Source organism: Heliangelus exortis, chromosome 3 (genome assembly GCF_036169615.1).
Source record: "Heliangelus exortis chromosome 3, bHelExo1.hap1, whole genome shotgun sequence".
Classification (NCBI taxonomy): domain Eukaryota; kingdom Metazoa; phylum Chordata; class Aves; order Apodiformes; family Trochilidae; genus Heliangelus; species Heliangelus exortis.
Window position 1 is genome coordinate 7,234,885 of NC_092424.1, and position 12,218 is coordinate 7,247,102.

Here is a 12,218-nt window from a genome sequence, read left to right on the forward strand (position 1 = left end):
AAGTGTATCTATCAAAACATCTGTCCTACAACTACTTTGATTAAAAAACCTTCCTTCTCCATAACTGCAAATGCTTCAAGCTGCTGTGTAAAACATCCAGAACAACTTTCCTCAAGAAAGACTGCACTTTAAGAAAGTCCTCCTCTTACCCCTTGCTTCTTTATCCTTGTCTCTTCTTTTGACCCTGAACAATGACTCTGGACAGGAGCTAAGGGCTCTGTGGGAATAACAGGGATCTCATTATAAGGAAAAGATGCACTTGGCAGAGTTCCTGTAATTAAAGAAATGAGGAGGAGAGTAACACTGTCACATAAAATAAAACATAAAGGGAAAAAAAAGTCACATAGAAAAGGAAAGGAAAATTTCCCCTGGGCTGTCCTGTGCAATGCGTGTCCTGCCCAGTCTGAGCTGCGGCATCCTTAGGAGTCTGTTTCCTCAGCACAGAAAGAGGTGGAAGCTAACAGGAAGAAGCTAAAAAAAACATGTGAAATCAGACAACTGAAAATCAGTTGTGGAAAATCTGTTTTTAAAAGGAAAGAGCTGCTGTTATAAAGACTGTAGACTCACTTTGTATTCCTGCTGTGCATTAACAGGTGCCAGAGAAGGAAGGAGGTATATATTTGTTTTTGTTGTATTACATTAAGAAAACCAACTTAATTTCTTCTTATCTCATTCTAAGATCTCCTACTGGTATCCCATACACTTCAAAATTTGGGAATAATAATATTGATCTTAGAAAATTGTTGAAAGGGTGAATTAATTTTTTTTGAAGTGTCTCCATTACTTGAAAGCAAATCATTATAAAAATCAGATTATGTTACCAAATAATAAGCCTAGAACTTGATTTTCAGTCTGGACTAGACTAGTTTTATGTCAACAAGGCTCCATCTTAACATACTTCTCTGCTTATATGCTTTTCTCACCAACAGTCAGATGGTTGTACAGTGATGTTTGAAACAATCTAACAACTTGGAAAATTGTGGAACACTGTCATCTGCAGTGGACATTCCCTGAAACTGTTATGAAATGTGAATGAAACTATATTCTTGAGATGTATTCAACACTACAAAAATTCCACAAGTCATGTCTCAGTTTTTCAGATGTACTTAGTGAATGGCCTTAGTGACAGCCTTGGTCACCAGCCAGTACCATGATTTTGCTTTTCTTCCACATGACTTTACAGAGGGATATGTGGTTTGCCCTGATTTACACGATGGAAAATCCGACAAAATGCAGCATGAGTAAATTGTGGCAGACTAACTTGATCCCTTCTTTTAGACAAGAAATAATTTCATTGACAAGGGTAGCTCTGCAGATTTGATCTATTTGTAGCTCTGTAGAGCTTTAGGTGCAGTGACACCTGGGGAATCATTAGTTAAGCTGAAGAGGATGAGGATTAGTACAAGAATGTCAATACAGTAAGGCAGGGGCCAAAGGGGAGACAATGAGGTGCATTGTGCTGACAAACCATCAGGCTGGGTGAATTCTGCTCCTGAAATCCCTCAGGGAGCAGCAGTTGCTCAGCCTTGGCCAAAGGGAGGGACCTGCCAACTGAGGCTGCTGGTGAGATGGTGTTCAGAGGTGCTGCCAGGGCTTACTGCTTCGTATCTGGTGATCAGAAGAAAAAACTGGAGTGACCATAATGCCCCAGTAATGCCTAAAGTAAGAAAACCATCAGGACAAAATTGGACAATGCATGTAGGAGATATGTATAGAAATTTCAACGATGGACTGGGTGTTATCACCTGAAAACAAAAGAAGAGAAAAAATACTTGGTAACATTTGGCCAGGGGGTGATTATTGGCCAGCAATGTGATGGAGCAGTGAAATTAGCAAGGTTGACAACAGCTTACAGTTGACCTCTTCTGAGCTCTTAACCTGGTCATATTTACTACCTTCTCTAAGCCCTGTAATTTCATCCATATTTAAGGAAGTTCAAGTCAAAAAGAATACACAAATGCAGCTCAGGTAAACAGAAAAGTGGAGGACTCATGTTAGAAAACAGAAGTTCAGCAAAATACCAAGAAAGCAAAAGAAAAAGTATGGAGTGGGAATTATAAAGATGGAGCATTATAAAGGGGCATTAGTAAAACAGAGACTGGTGAGCTAGCTCAAGTCAAGACCAATACATTGTCAGGCAAGAAAAATGAATGTGAAATATTCAGAAATAAATTGAAGCTTAAAATTAGAAGTTCCTCTTACTATTATAGCAATGAGGTTCTGATGTTCCAGAGGAGTGAAAAAAGGAGGGAGCAAAAAGTGAATGGTCATTGTAATTATATGAACTTCTGAATGAAATTATGTGATTAGAGATTTCAGGTGATGAATGGCACCATAGCCAAGGAACTGGTGTTACCCAAGAAGGTCCTTCAAGGATAACTTCAAGGAGTTCTTAATAGAGATAACTGAGTTGATTTCCTTATTGAGTTTGTTCAGATCTTAGCTGTAAATTCACAACCACAGAGCACCCAGAGGAGGACAGCACAGAGCCTGGGAACAGCAGTGGCATAAATACAGGCACAAGAAGTGCAGGAGACCAGAGATGAAGAAACCTCAGGAAAGATGAGGCTGGAAATTCAGTGGTTCTCAATGTGTAACAAAAAGTGTGTGTTGTATGCCAGCTTCTCCAGCTGTCCAGCTGCACAGAGCTCACTTTATGCTTCTCACTTTTCTTGCAAGGCTGTGAGGGCTGCCATGCTGAGGGTGACTTGGTTTTGCACTTCCAGGGAGCCCCACATGGCAGGCAAGTTCTGTGTTGCACAGTGAGAGGAGCAGCAAATCAACGTGGTGGGAGATGTGCAACTTCTGGTAGCAGATTTGCTCCTTATTTCCAGAGATACCTTCTAGGAGACAACAAAGTTATCCCAAGTTGAAAAAATTAAACCCAAAACAACAGTCTTCCAAATAATCTTCACCTCTGTACCTTCTTAGAACTATATTGTAAAGACAGGTATTATACCTAGGAGCTGTACTATGCAGGTTTGAGCCTCTGGTCTCTGCTCAGCCAAAAACCTTGTTATAGTCAATTGACTTTTTTTCTGTAAAGGGTATTATTTAGCAGTGTCACTGGAAAATTTATTCCCCTACCTTAGGCTTCCCTAAACAGCTCCTTGACTGTCTTGACACTTACTTCTTTATACAAGACATTATCCTATATGTGTTTCCTAGGATCATTGATTCTAATGTGTATACACTTGCTTTAAAGGCTCATTTTGCATGGCTCAAGGTTAAATATATTTATGGCACACAATTGTACTAGGCAACTAGGCCTTGATTTATAAAGTATTGATATGTGTCTTAAAGCAAGGCAAATTCAAAGCCACGCTGGTCTCAGCTTGCTTTGAATCTTTAGAAAAAAAATCTCTATTTACTAAAATACACTGCATTATATGAATAGATGATTTTTTCCACGGCCTCAAAAATTGAGGTTATAGTGGATAAAAAGCTATGTACTTTTTGACCCTGGTCCAATCATGCAGTGATTTACCATTTGTTTTGGTTTGGCTTGTTTTATTCTCCCCATATGAGGAGCCCATGGGTTAATAAATTACCCACCTCAACCTGAGACCACCTCAGCTGTATTTTGTATGCTTGCAGCTGGGAGTCCCCTAACACAAATGTAACAGCTAATGCAAGAGACAAAGGAGAAAAGACAATCAAATTATCTAGGATGTTTTTTTTCAGCTACAGCTTCAATGGCATAAATGAAATGGGATGTTTCTAATCCAATCTTAAAAAAAGGGCTTGCACCCTGTGACTCTGGCATCCAGGGATGCTGAGCCCTTGGAGGTTGAGGTGCAGAAGCTCCAAGGACGAGCAGAAGGGTCACCTAAAGGACTCAGCCACGGGGGCTTTCTGCTGCTCTGAACCCCCAGCCTTGTTTTGGTTACTGGGTGTAGTGTTCTTTCTGGTGCTATTTTTAGATGCAAGGTAAAAGGAAGGCATAGATGGGCAGTAAAGCAAACATATACACAGCTCAAGAACAGAGGAATCTTTCCACAACAGAAAGTCTTTATTTTCTATGTATGAGAATTTATTTTTTTTTTTTTGCCTTTTATCCCACAGGTATTTTTTAGAGTGTTACAAATTACATATGGAAAAATGGTGGGTTCAATTTTTGTTCTTGTAAGCGTTGAAAATTTAGTACCCAATATGCTATATCTTCTTTCACAGCCTGTGGTCACACTACTTGTCACTAAGGATCCTGTGGCATGTTCTGAGGAAAATCCTGGCATCAGAGTGTAGGATACAGCCTCAAGCACGAGCAAGGGTGGTACCCAGCTGGTACTGGAGCATGAGGGGGGTGAAAGAGGGTCAGCACCTGGGGCTGCCTGCATGACGGTAGCAGAGGATCACCAGTAGCAGGTAAAACTCCTTCACTGACTGCAGAACATGTGAGATGGACCCCAAATTTTAAAAACTGATTTTTGAAGGCAGCAGGTAATAGAAATAATATTATTTATAGAACTAGTACATAATTAGAACCCTCTGAAGTATATGCTGCTGGTTTATTTATGTTTTCCAGGGCACCAGTTAGTAAACTTTTCACTTCCATGTAACCAAGAAATACAAGAAATGCAAGAAATACACCAGCAGGCAAACAGAATGCACCCGGCTCCCCCATACATCAGCAGCTTCATGGCAAGTAATGAAGACCACAAAAATAAGAGATAAATTCTGAACTTTCTTTGTGTTGAAGGATTTTCAGATAAATTTATTGGTCTCTTAAGACAGAAGCATGGAAGTGTGAGACGCTTCAGTTTCCTGTAATAATTTTTCACGTACATTTGCAGGGTCTTTTAAAAAGTGAAATATTTCCTATGTTGTTCTGGTTCAACACGCTGTAATTGTGCATAGGCAGACATTAATACATTATTTGACTCTCTGGGACTTTGTAGCATGCCCTGATTAGCTGGAAGGGGTGAATATTTTAAGCAGGTCTTCTGAAAGATTGCTAGAAATTAATCAATACTGCATTAATATATATTAAGGGGCTATATGATGAAATGTGGCTTGGTTGGTTTTATGCCCCATTAAGGAGGCATGTTTAGTATGCAACAGAAAATTATTTACCTTCCATAACCAGGACCAAGATCTTCAGCTAACAGGTGCTCATATGACTCAATTAAAAGCTATAAGAAATATGATACCAAAGAAACCCACACCCCCCCAAAAAAAAGGAAACAAAAAACAAACCAAAGTAAAAAAAAAACCCAACCCAAACTAACAGGAGAAAAAACAAACAAACAAAAAAATTAACCAAAACAAAACCCAAAACCCAAAACAAAAACAAAAAAGAAAAAAAGGAGAAAATTAAAGATGAGAAACCATCGCGGATTACTGGGAGACTTCCCCACACAACCTCACTTCTACTCCGCAGGCACTTCATAAAGCCAAGGGTCGCGTTTTGCAACCTTGACTTCCCGCACCCCGAAGCAAGAGTCGCGGACAGATTCCTCCCCCACCCCCCCGCTTGCTCGCCCATGCCCATCCCCCGCAAACCCCCGTGGCGTCCCACCGTGGAGCGAAGCATCCGGACCCCCGGCATCGCGCCTCGGAGGTGCCGCCCGGTGGCCGCAGCCACTGGGACACCCGCCGGGCTGGGGGGGGGCGGTCGGGGCGGGGCCCCGTGAGCTCAGCGCCGGGCGGGCCAATGAGCGGCGCGGCGGCACCGGCACGGCCGGGGTGCCCCTCGTGCGGCGGCTGAATGGGGCGGGCGGCGGCGGGCAAGGGGCGAGGGGTACGGGCGCGCCCCCGCCCACCCCGGGGCCGAGACTGAAGGAGGCGGCGCCGCTACCCGGGCACAGGTGCGGTGGTGCTGGTGGTGGTGGCGGCGGCGACAGCAGCAGCGGCGGCGCGGGTGGGTGGGTGCGGAGCGCCCTCCTCCCGGCGGGGGATGTGCCGGCCGCCGGGGGCGCGCCGCCCGTGGGAAGCGCGCTCCTAACGCCACCTGGGCGGTGCGGGCAGCGGTCGGCGCGGAGCGGTCGGCGCGGGGTCGCCGGGAAGTGGGCAGGTAGGAAGAGAAAGGCTGGGTTGGGGAGGGTCGAAGGGGGCTTTTGTTTGGTTTTTCTCTGGTGTTTTGGGAGGGTGCCGGTGTTGTACGGCGCCGTACGGGGCTGCCCGGGTCGGCAGCGCAGCGGGGCTGACCGCGGGGAAAGTTGCGCGGAAGGTCCCTGCGCTGAGGCGGCTTGAGGAGCCGCGGGACCCGCTGCCTGCGCCTCCCCCTCTGCCCCGCGTGCGGGGCTGCGCTTAGGGCGGCGGCGGCGGCCGCTGTGGGACTCCGTGGACCGCGGAGGGGCTGTCCCCCACCCCGGGCTGCTCGGAGCAGCGGCTGCTCCCGAGGGCTGCTGCGGTTCCTTGAGCAGCGAGGGGAGGTTCCGTCTGCCCCTCCGGTGGGATCGGGGACCGCGGCGGCACCGCACGGCTGCCCTGTCCTGTGGCGGCCCGAAGCGGGAGCCCTGTAGCACAGTTCGACGTGCAGCCGGCTGCCGCGCTTGTTCCGCCGGGGCAGTACCGGAGCGCACCGCGGTGTGCGGACTCCGCCATCCCGGCTGGTTGGAGTCCCCGCCGCGTCTCCGCACGCTGAGCACCGTGTCTTCTCCTCACGGTATCAACGAGGTCCCTCGGGGCTGTACCGGAGTGCGGGCTGTCGCGCAGCTGGAGTTTGGGAAGGCATCACAGGGAAGCGTGTGCACTGCCAGTGCACCCACAGAAGCAGAACCCAAGTTTTTTAGTTAAAACCCGAGCTAGGAGTGTTTTCCTCACCGTGTAAATCCCGGGGCACGGAAACCCAAAAAGGGCTCATTTGTGCAGGACTATGGATCTGCTCGTGTGGGTTTTCTTAGTGCTTAACAGGCTTCTGATTGCCTCGGATTACTTTTGGAATAATGCAAATCCCAGCAAATATCTGTGCTGACCATATATAGAAGTAGTCACAGACAGAAGAACTGTAACTTCGATATTGCTGACACACATGGAGAAACTTAAAAAGCAAACGAAAGCCAAGATGTGTCTTGTGGATGTTTTCGTCCAAGCAGTATATTTTCTGGTGTTTAGACCCTACGTTTGCTCAAGTATTCATACTTTTTTTTTTTAATACAATTATTTTACATACCTGTACACCTTGAAGTCAAAGAATGATACAGTGATTTTATTTCATCTGCTTCTGAATATTTAATCTGACAGTGTTAGGTTTTCTTACTTGTGTTTGACCTGGACTGCAGTAGGTAACACTGCCTTTTCCAGAATGGAAGCTCGGTTTGGTGGCTTTCAGAAATGTGTCTCAGCCTAAAAGCAAGCTGGTCATTCATAGGGTAGCATTCTGCATGTCATAGAAGAAGTATTGCAGGGTTTTCTGGTGTGTGTCCTTTTTTTTTTTTTTTTTTTTTTTTCTTTCTTTCTTTCTAATAGTTCCATAATTACCAGAAGCTTTTATGTGTACATTATTGCCCTGTCAAGCAACATAAAAATTACATTTTCTATTGCTGAATTTCATTCAAAGTTGTGTAGTTTTTCCTAGGTGCTGTGTGTATGCTAATGGGGTAACTTCAGCTTTAGGGAATAAGAATTGCTTGACTTGAACTGAAATACTGAACACCATTCCCTTGGAGTATTTTGAATGTAGCAGTTATGCTGGGTTTTAGCAGTGAAGCAATGAAATACTACAGGGACAATCTAGTATGAATTTCATTTGACTTGTTGCTGTATCAAAAAGAGGTTGCAGGTTTTCTTCTTTTCTTCTACCAGTTGCACTCTGCCAGCAAGCCCACAAATTGTTTTTTATCCTTTCCCATTTAATTCAAAAGAAATAAAACATAATTTGTTACAGAAACTGTTGTGAGGTGCAAATTCGTGTCATTTTAAAGTAGATGAACAGTAACTTTCTGGAGAGAGCTGATATGTATACTCTGTATCATATATCTGTATATTGTAAAGTGCTATTCCTTTTTATTTCTGTTACTGACAGAATTTAATCTGACTTGTACTAATATAGTCTGCATCCAACAACTTGCTAAAAAACCTTAGAGCAGCAGTTTCAGAAGTAAGTTTTCATGGTGAAAACCAACCATGGCCACATCAAACATCACACAGTGCTCACCCATGTCTTAAATAACAATTCTAAATATTAGTGTTAAGGATTAAAATGTCTTGGTTAACTTGTAAACTGGTCTAAAAAATTGTCTCACTATGATACTCTTAACTCGAAAGCTATAGTTGCTGCTTTAAAACTATCTGACCTCCTCTTTTGCATTATTAGTGAGAGAATGGTTTCAGTATGAAATCCTGAAATGCTGAAGAAAAATCTAATGATGTCAAAGGTGGAAATTTCTTTTATGTAAATACTGCCACTTGCTGTATTATGTTTCTACCTTCCCTCCTCCCTTGGTTTTGATTTTAGCAGACAGAAAACCTAAGTCCGTACCTTGTGCCAGCAGTTACTGTGCTTACTCAGTGTTATGTGACTCAAAAAGGAAGTGGAAAGGCTGCTAAATGTGCTAGATACTAGAAGAAAGCTTGAAGTGATCTGGATGACTCTAATAAATTTTGTTGATTGTCATATAATTGCTTGTTTGCTATTAGGAAGGGGTCGTACTGGGAGCAGATGTGGTGCTCTGAGGATGAGGTGCAGTATTCTGAAGTATTTGATGGCAGAGAAAGCTCTGCTCAGTGCATGTAAATGCTTAGTTGCTGAGTTTAGTACATAATATGATAGAACAGTTCTCTAATATTATTAGTATCTGTTACTGTAGTGGCAGCTTTTCATTTAATGAAGATGTATAATTGGGTTTCAAAATAAGGAGCAGCAGTACGGATAAGAATATGTGGGGGAGGATGCAGTGACATCTCCATTGGTACCCTCAGCTAGACTGGAGTACCTTAGTTTGTGAATCTGTAACAGATGTGTAAATGTATCTGTAAGTTTGGAATGAAAAGAACAAGTGTGGTAAGACTAGAAGTAGCCTGTTATGTAAAGTCATTCAACAGTGTTGCTACATCCTCCATGACCTCATTCTGTGTCTGTCTTCAGCAGAAGAACATCAGTTCTGCCAGACTGCACGGCTTGCTGTAATGTGTGAAACTGTCAGAGATGTTGGGAGTCTGGATCAAGTATACCTCTAGAGACATAAATTGTGCTTCTCCCCAACCAACAAAGAATGTTTTGGAATATACACTGTGATATGTTCCATATTTAGATTGAGTCCACTTACACGAAAGCTGTTTGTTTTTATTTTTTGTTATAAGAATATGCTACAACACCTTCTGATGCTTGTGTCTTGGTTGAGTGCCATCAGAACACAACCTTTTGCATGTAATCTGGCTAGGAGATTCAGTGAGAGCAAGGAAAAGCTGTTTTCTGAATGTAAATTGTTGAAATGACTGTGTTTAAATAGGAGAGGATGAAAGATTAACCCTCTACTCATTGTTAGTACGTGGTTTCATTGTGGAGGCATGAATTAGTGTAAAGGAACATAGGCTTGAGTGAATTTCTACATTAAATGTTTGCAAACTGAAAGCAAAAGCTTTTCTATGGTTAGAAAATTTCTTGAAAAACATAAGATGTAATTTGTCTTATGAATGGTAAATACTCGGTTGCTGGAACGAGATCTGGAGGCAGTTTGATACTTCTCTAAATCTTGATGATGATAGTAACAGAGAAATATTTAATAATGCAGCTACAGTATGGATTGTTGGAAAGCTTTCTCCTGGATATGATTTGAAAAAGCAGCCACTTGTCAATGCCATTACCTTTCCTCCTTTGTTTTCTGTGCTTTTGTTCTAAACAAAAAACTACCTGTTTAATTTAGAAATCTTTCCTGCAAGCAGATTCAGGGTTTTGTTCATTTAACTGGATTCAATACAACAGTACAGCTACAGTACCACAGAGCTCCATGTGGGCCAACAATCAGATAATTTACTTAGTCTCTGTTGTGAGCATTGTGCCTGGTATTGATCTCCAAGAGGTTGTGGCTGCTCTGGTGGTTTGTAGGAAGTTCTTTTCAGCATAGTGAATGGGATTGGGATATTCAGGATTGTCCAGTTACATTCAACAGTTGATGGAATTGTGCTCTATAAGGAGTATTTTTGTTTTTTGTTTTTTTTCTTTCCGCCTCTGAATGAAAAGGCAATGTGGTGACAGGTAAGGATAATCTCCCAGTGCATGCAGATAACAATCTTTCCTTCTGCATTTCCAGTACATCCTGCTGGAAAAAAAAGACTAACTGTGACATGCAAAAATTTATAATACAGAAAGTCAGAATTTTCTCTCTGGTTTATAAATTCAAAGACAATTAAGAAATTTTTGGGAGACAAGATTAAAAAAATCCCTGGAATTTCTGATGTGCCTCATTTCTGTTAATGAAAATGTTCTAATTTTGGTGCATGTGGTTGGGTAAAGTGTCTTGTGTGATGTCTGCTGGCTTAGCTCTAGATGGGTTCATGGGTGCTGTTCTGTCCTTTGCCACATTACTTGACAGCATTAGGTGTATTGGATCAGGTACTGAGGGATCTACGTGGCCCTTAGAGCTCTATGAGAGATGTAAGGGGACCTCTTTCTTTCCAGGTCGAGGCTACAGATCTGTGAGGACATGAATTGTCCTGTATCCTCCATCCCCCTTGCCCAAGCAGAAGGCCCCTTCAGTATCCAGAATTAATGGTTTTGGAGAAATTTTGCCAACATTCCTATGTGTGAACATTTGAGTTATCATCTGTAGCATCTAAAGGAAATAACCCTGACAGTCTTGAGGGGGGAAAAATGCCAAATATCCTCAAAAAAGATTTATAAAATAGCTTTGAGGGGCAATCTGCCACTAGCCTATAAGCCTTAATTTTATTATGAAATAAGTAAATTCATTGAGTTCAGTAATTATATGGTCTTATTGTAGCAGAGAAAGCATTATTAATGCAGTCAAATCATACTTTAAATAAAGTGGTACTAAATGCATACTGAAGAAGCAAAGCAAAGCATTTCACTTCCTTGTATTATAAAAAGTTATGCAGCACCACACTGTTCTTTATGGGACAGAAATAGCAAGTGGAGCCTAAAAAAAAACCAATGACAATTCTCTGTAAAACCTTAAACACCTTCTAGTAAGTACTGGGCTGCAACAAAACCAAATAATTTGGTGAGATAATAGCAGTTCTAGTGTAGAATAATAATCACATCTTGTGGTTTCATAGGACCTGGAAAACACAGGCTTCCTGGCTTATTTTTTTCGGATATAAGAGCAAGTAGGTCATTATCTTGAAGTAACATACTTGCATTCATTAAAAATAAAAAGAGAAGGGTCTCTGCAAACCACTGAAAGAACAGTGTCAAATCTGTAGAGAAAAGTATTCAATTCCCCTTCCTTACACTAATGGAGAGGAGCTTGTCCCTCAGGGTGCTGTTGTGTATGAAAACAGACAGATCCCACTGCTCCCATAGGAATTCCTGGAACACAAGAGAGGTTTGGCCCCTCTTGGGGTATTGAGGCAGCAACATTCACTCTGCACATGCTGAAGCATGAAATTTCTGTGATGAATACAGAATGTGATGACACTGGCTTGGTTTCACAGCTGCAATCTCTGTATTGGTCACCCATGCAAAATCTTGTTGTCTCATCTTTTTGTCCAGAAGCCTTTTAGCACTCTTCCATGTTTCTGTAGTAAAAATTAATTGTACTAATTGCCACGTGTTTTATCTTTAATTTCTGAATCAACAGGAAGTATCGCTGTAGTAACAAATCCTTTCAAACCTGGCTGCAGACAAACAGGAGGAGAATTCAGTGTCAATATGTAATAAGCACAACAGTGAGAACTATTCAGAGGTTCAAGGAACTTTCTGTTAAGAAGAAGGGGAGTAATGCAGACACTCAAAACTGTCATGGAAAAACAGAACTTGAAAGTTTTCAGAATAATTTTGTTATTAATCATCTCTAATTGCTGTACAAAGGTGCATACTTGCTTCTAACAGAATAATTACAGCATGCTGTGTCTCCTGGGAGATAAAATACATCACCATGTGGAATACTCTGCAGATTTTTATCTCTGATAATGATGTTTCACCATAAACTGTTTTCTCAAAGGATGTCTGTTCTTCAGCCCTGACAGTGGATGTATGGGAAAAACCCTAAGTAGGTATCAGGAATAGCCAGGCATCAAACAATCCAAATCTATGAAGTCAGAATTAGATAGGGCTTTATCCCTACTTTTTCACCAGTTGAAGCATCTTTTTCTCT

The 12,218-nt window shown here is 42.3% G+C and overlaps 1 protein-coding gene across 2 annotated transcripts in view; it reads left to right on the forward strand.

Moving 5' to 3' along the window:
* The first annotated feature begins 5,623 nt into the window (after positions 1-5,623).
* Positions 5,624-12,218, forward strand: part of CHRM3 (cholinergic receptor muscarinic 3) — a 245,058-nt gene continuing 238,463 nt past the window's right edge. Inside the window, exon 1 of one of the 2 annotated variants that reach the window (XM_071739064.1) lies at positions 5,624-5,807. The gene's annotated coding sequence lies outside the window, so the exon portion shown is untranslated. Of the gene's footprint in view, positions 5,808-5,891; positions 6,014-12,218 lie in introns of those variants that run through there. The other variant, XM_071739063.1, reaches the window with a different exon arrangement.